This window comes from Mus musculus, chromosome 4 (assembly GCF_000001635.26).
Source record: "Mus musculus strain C57BL/6J chromosome 4, GRCm38.p6 C57BL/6J".
In the NCBI taxonomy this organism is placed as follows: domain Eukaryota; kingdom Metazoa; phylum Chordata; class Mammalia; order Rodentia; family Muridae; genus Mus; species Mus musculus.
Window position 1 is genome coordinate 26,699,791 of NC_000070.6, and position 6,000 is coordinate 26,705,790.

General features: G+C 42.3%; 1 long non-coding RNA gene across 1 annotated transcript in view; it reads right to left on the minus strand.

Annotated features, from left to right (window-relative positions):
• The window catches only part of 4930548K13Rik (RIKEN cDNA 4930548K13 gene), a 69,630-nt gene extending 63,971 nt beyond the window's left edge, over positions 1 to 5,659 (minus strand). Inside the window, exon 1 of the long non-coding RNA NR_040656.1 lies at positions 5,510 to 5,659. This is a non-coding gene — a long non-coding RNA (RIKEN cDNA 4930548K13 gene). The remainder of the gene's footprint in view (positions 1 to 5,509) is intronic.
• Between the last annotated feature and the right edge of the window lie 341 nt (positions 5,660 to 6,000).

The following is a 6,000-nucleotide window of genomic DNA, read 5'->3' on the forward strand; positions in this document are numbered from 1 at the left end:
AATACAGTAGAGAATGCTGCAGGTCTTTCATTTCCCCAAGTGTTGGTTCTTCGCTATTCACTGCTCTGTGTCCCAAGAACTAGGTGTCAAGAGAAGAAATCAATGGAGAAGAGTTTCCCTTTTCATCAACCTTTTCCAGGTATAGTGGCTGGGCAGTCTGCTCCCTTCTACCCTCCATCCCTATAAGACAATCACATTTCTTAGTTCTGGTCCCTGGAATCATGTTTGCCCAGTCTCTTGATTAAAGAATAACACTGGAAAACTCCACTCTAATTCTGGGGAGAGAAATTTCTTTCCAGTTGTAAATGGTCAAAGTGCCCTAATCCAATTCTAAGCCTCTCCCTACTCTGCCTATTTCAGGAGGAAGTGAAAGTTAAGCAGAGGTTCAAACTGCTTAGTTGTGGTGGTGGTTATGGTGGAGTCATTCTAATCAGAAAAGGTCAGAAAAGAATGCCAATTACAAGTCTGATAAATGATCTTTATTAGGTGTCTTTTAAAATCCTGAATGAGGAACCTCAAGAAGTGTAGCTGTCATGCTGTTGGTTACCTGGGAAAGTGCCAAGGTTTTTCCCTGACACAGCCAATAAGAACTGTGAGAGATAGAAGACTAAGCTACAGAAACAAGGAAATTAACAGCTTTATCATTTTGGGGTAGAAGAGAGTTGAGAGCGTCTGCTAAATTGTCTGCTAAATAGACAGTGCCTTGAGTATTAAAAGACACCCAGAGCCCCTATTAGTCCTACTTAGAATTTGCCCATGTGACATCCCATCATTTTCCTTCCCAATATCTTCTGGATATTGCCATATAGTGTCTCCTCTCTCTTTGCTTGTCTGCTCATATTACTCTAACTTTCTTTCAAGAATACAATCTGATGGCAACAAATAGAATTATTTAGGTTGATGTTCAATCTGTTTTAATTGTTGAGCAAATATACATATATATATATATACATATATATACATATATATACACATACACATATATACATATACATACATATACACATATATATGAGACTGCTTAAAATAAACTTTATTATCTATTAAAAGTATTTAAAATTATAAGTATTAAAAATACTTCATTTCATTTTAAACTTTTATTCACATACAATAAATAGCCTTTCAATATGCTTGAAGTCTTCCACAGCAGTTTTCATATACATACCACTGTAAATTAGTCCTAACTGCTTTTTTGCTCCTCCTTTTCTTCTTCTTTCCTTCTTTTTGTGAAGCTTGCGGGGTGATGTAGGTCCATAACATCCTAGGCATAGGGAAGCTCCCATACCTTTATCATTCATAAGGACTGTCGTTTGGAAGAGCCTGCTGGACTATTAATTTAATACACCTTCTAGTATCAAGAATTGCCACCAATCTTCTAATGAGACAGATTTTACAGGTGCTTGTCACCCAATCCAGAAGGCATTTCATTAGGATCAATGATCACACCGATAAAGAAAACAATACCCCCAAACCCTGAAAGACCCCCTCCAAAGCACTCCCAATTCTAAGAGCCAGGGCTAAATGTAGTACTCCATGCTTTGGTTGGCTTTCAGATAAAGCCATCTGGGTTGAATGGCGGCCTCTATCAAGGGAACATGAAGCCATTACACAGCTGGTCAAAGAGCAGCTTCTACTAAACATATTCCCCCTGCCCTCATCCCATGGAACACCACTGTGTTCACTATGAAATGTGCCCAGGAGGATGGAGACTAATAAAAGATTTAAGGGCAATCAATAAAATCATGCGTCTGAGGCTCTCCCCCAAATTGGCTGTCCCATGTCTCAGCCATCCCTGACAATTTTCCTCTATTGAAAATAGATTTTAGGAGCCAGGCGTGGTGGCACACACCTTTAGTCCTAGCACTCCGGAGGCAGAGTCAGGCAGATTTCTGAGTTCAAGGCCAGCCTGGTCTACAGAGTGAGTTCCAGGACAGCCAGGGCTACACAGAGAAACCCTGTCTCAAAAACACCAAAAAAAAAAAAAAAAAAAAAACAAAAACAAAAACAAAAACAAAAAAAACCAAAAAAAACAAAACAAAACAAAAAAAAAAAACGATTTTAAAGATCGCCCCCCCCCCATTTTTTCTACCTTTTTGCCTTCAAGATTGTGAACACTTGCATTCTCCATATCCCCCTTTACTTCTGTGGGCCAGCCTGGTGATATGAATAGTTGGTTTTTTTTCTCAGGAAATGGCTAACAGCCCTATCTTTGAAAAGAAGCTGTGGCCACTGCATTAAAACCTTATTTCGATTGGATTGGGGCAGGCGCTGTGTTTCACTCACCAGAGGTCTTAGGATCCTGTGGGGAATCCTCTGTGGGCCCTTTCAGGTGTTGGGCGAGTCCGCTGGGAAGGTACCCTGGGGCTCCAGTGGAGCAGAAGGGGCTTGTGCCCCAGGTCAGGCCCGGGTAGTCTTCTTCCCTATTTCCCGCGGTCTCAGGTTCTGCGCGATTGGATTGGGGCAGGTGCTGTGTTCCACTCACCAGAGGTCTTAGGATCCCGTGGGGAATCCTGTGTGGGCCCTTGCGGGTGTCGGGTGTGGACACTACGCCCCTCCTTAGAAGTGGGAACAAAACACCCATGGAAGGAGTTACAGAGACAAAGTTTAAAGCTGAGATGAAAGGATGGACCATGTAGAGACTGCCATATCCAGGGATCCACCCCATAATCAGCATCCAAACGCTGACACCATTGCATACACTAGCAAGATTTTATCGAAAGGACCCAGATGTAGCTGTCTCTTGGGAGACTATGCTGGGGCCTAGCAAACACAGAAGTGGATGCTCACAGTCAGCTAATGGATGGATCACAGGGCTCCCAATGGAGGAGCTAGAGAAAGTACCCAAGGAGCTAACGGGATCTGCAACCCTATAGGTGGAACAACATTATGAACTAACCAGTACCCCGGAGCTCTTGACTCTAGCTGCATATGTATCAAAAGATGGCCTAGTCGGCCATCACTGGAAAGAGAGGCCCATTGGACATGCAAACTTTATATGCCCCAGTACAGGGGAACTCCAGGGCCAAAAAGGTGGAGTGGGTGGGTAGGGGAGTGGGGGCGGGTGGGTATGGGGGACTTTTGGTATAGCATTGGAAATGTAAATGAGCTAAATACCTAATAAAAATGGAAAAAAAAAGACTTGGGTAATTGTGAAAAAAAAAAAACCTTATTTCGACAACTCAATATATATCATATGGATGACATTTTAGCATTTGAAGATTCTTCCCCTCCCCCTCCCAACTTAAAGATCAATTAATAGTTCCTTATCCTCTCTGGGCTTCAAAACTGCTCCTCACAAAATATAGCTTATTCTGCCCATTGTACATTTGAGAATGAAAAAAACATCCCTCACCTCAATATGCCTCTTAAACCCATCCTTCTCTTCCCACAAAACTTAACTCAACCTCCCTCCAGAGACCTTGGTTCCCCCTTCCCACAAGCACCATACAACCCTTCGCTGACCTCTTTAAGGGAGCTAGAAGGCCGTCCTCCCCAGGAACAATCTCGCCTGTACCCATCCAAGCTCTAAAATCTGTTAACAAGATCCGAAAAGACACAGCTCTTGCTAAATATGATCCAACAAAGCCTACACAGCTCCTTGTATTTAATACCTCCCCTACACTTGTGGAAGCGCTATATCAGCTCTAGGGAGTAGTGGATTGCTTCACACCCTGGTGGGCATTGCACCCAGAATTTTTAATGAGGTGGATGCACTAGTTGATATGATTTAAAATGGCAGAGACAGAACCTTACAAACCTTAGGAAAGGAACCTGATATTCTTGTCATCACCCTTTTCTTCTCTGATATTCAATGGCTACTTAAAAAAAAAAAAAAACCCGCTGCTTGCTTTGCTATTAGCTTAGTAGAATTCTCAAGACATATTGATAACCATTAGTCTAACTAAAATGGGTTTTTGCCCTCTCTCTGTTGTGATGATATGGCTCTTTACAAAAAGACCCAAAACCTCAACCTCCTCAATATTTACTGATGGAGGAAAGAGAAGAACTACAGCCATGATAAACTACTCTCCCTGTGAGGAACCCCCATTTATCTATCTCAGAGAACTACCCTAACATTCCTCCCAATATAAGGAGCCACATGCCATCTAGCTCTAAAAGAAGTCAATAAGCCCTCTTATCTTTGTTTTTCTTTATAAGACAGTGTATATGCTGTTAATTTGCTCTTCTGGTTATGGAAATATTTTGTCAAATTAGACACAAATTCACTTTCCACTATACTCTTACAGATCTCCATCCTTTTACAGGCAATAGCCTTTCCCCTCTACACCCAGCATGTCAGGTCTAGCAGACACCCTGCCAGGTCCATATCTGAAAGAAATGCCCTTCCTGATCAGACCACCTCTACAGGAATACTCACAGCCTCCTTCAAACAAGCAGATGAATTCCATTCATTCACACACAGAAATATAAAGGTGCTTCACACTAGATTCTGCCAAATCTATTGCTCTCAGGCTCAGAGAATAACAAAACATGGCCATCTTAAGAATTCATTGTTAATACCCCAGCTTTACAAACTATGGTCACTAAACACAGAGTTATCAAATCCAATGCCCTATGGTAAATTGATGTCCCCTACATTCCTCAGTTTGACAGACAAAAAACAGCCTTTATTGCCCTTAACACATACTCATATTTTATAATGTCTACAGCCCAAAGCTCAAAAGAGGTTAATTCACCATATTCTCTCCACCTTTTCCATCATGGGCTTTTGTCAAAAGATAAAACCTGATAATGGACCTGCCTCTACCAGCTTCCAGTTCAAAGCCTTCTACTCTTAATGGAAAATTGTCCACCACACAGGAATTTCTCATAATCCCCAAAGGCCAAGGGATTAAAAAAAAAAACACAGCAAACACTAAAAGCATAACTTATAAAACAAAAAACATGCCAACCCTCTAATATGTAATTAATAATGGCTCTAACTACCACAAATATATTTAACATTTACAAAGCTCCAAATATACTCCTATCTCCTCCACTGGCACACACCAGGAATAACTCCTTCTACCCTAATATGATGGTATGATTCCTTGGGTGGGATTTTGCAGTGACAAGACCCTTCCTTACAACCAGAAGAGGCTTTGCTTCAATTTGCATCCCTGCCAGGAATATCTGACACTACCTTTCCAAGCAAGAAGATGGTCCACTTCTCACTGACAGATCTGCGATGAAAGAGGCAGAGGAGATGCTGCCCCACCATGGGAGGACATCCATGACCTGGTGGCTATTGCTGAAGCCATGTGCCCTCCACAGGCTTTCCTTACACATACAAAAGTTACAAAATATTTCTCTTTTTAACCTCCAACTACCTGTTTGCCTTGCAGGACCTTCATCAAGATCCTGTCTTATCTGTTGCTATAGCATCACTGTCACCAACCTGGTGCAGTAACACCAGAAACTAATTACTGTATTAAACATGCTTTCAAGGCATATGCACATCCATAGTGATTGTTGCCCAGGTTTATCTCTATGAACCTCAAGAACTTGCCTTGTAGCTAGGAGGAAACAGAAGAAAAGAGAGATCTTCATCCCCTTGGTTGTCAGACTGGGTCTCACAATCTCACTGGATACCACGGCAGCTGCTAGAACAGTTCTCATCCAAACACCCCATCTGGCCAGCAACTTCCAATCCAAGCTTGGCCAAACAATGGCTTCCACTCTAAAGTCTTGAGTCTCTTCAGTGACAGTTAAACTGCCTAGCTGGGGTTGCTGTTCAAAAATGGAGAGTCCTGGACTTGGCTACTGCCTTGGGGAGGAATGCTGTTTCTATTAATGATCTGGGCTGGTGGAGTAAGACATAGGAATCCTAAACCAACTCTTCCAGGATCTCTGAGCATGCTGGATGCCAGAAACCCTACCCTATGGTAATCAAACCCCCTTGCACCTTGCTTCTTCCCCTCCTTGGCTCTATACTAGCCACCAGCGCCGTGTTCCTTTTGGCACCATGCCTTGCCCAATTTTTTAAAGGACAAGTAAATA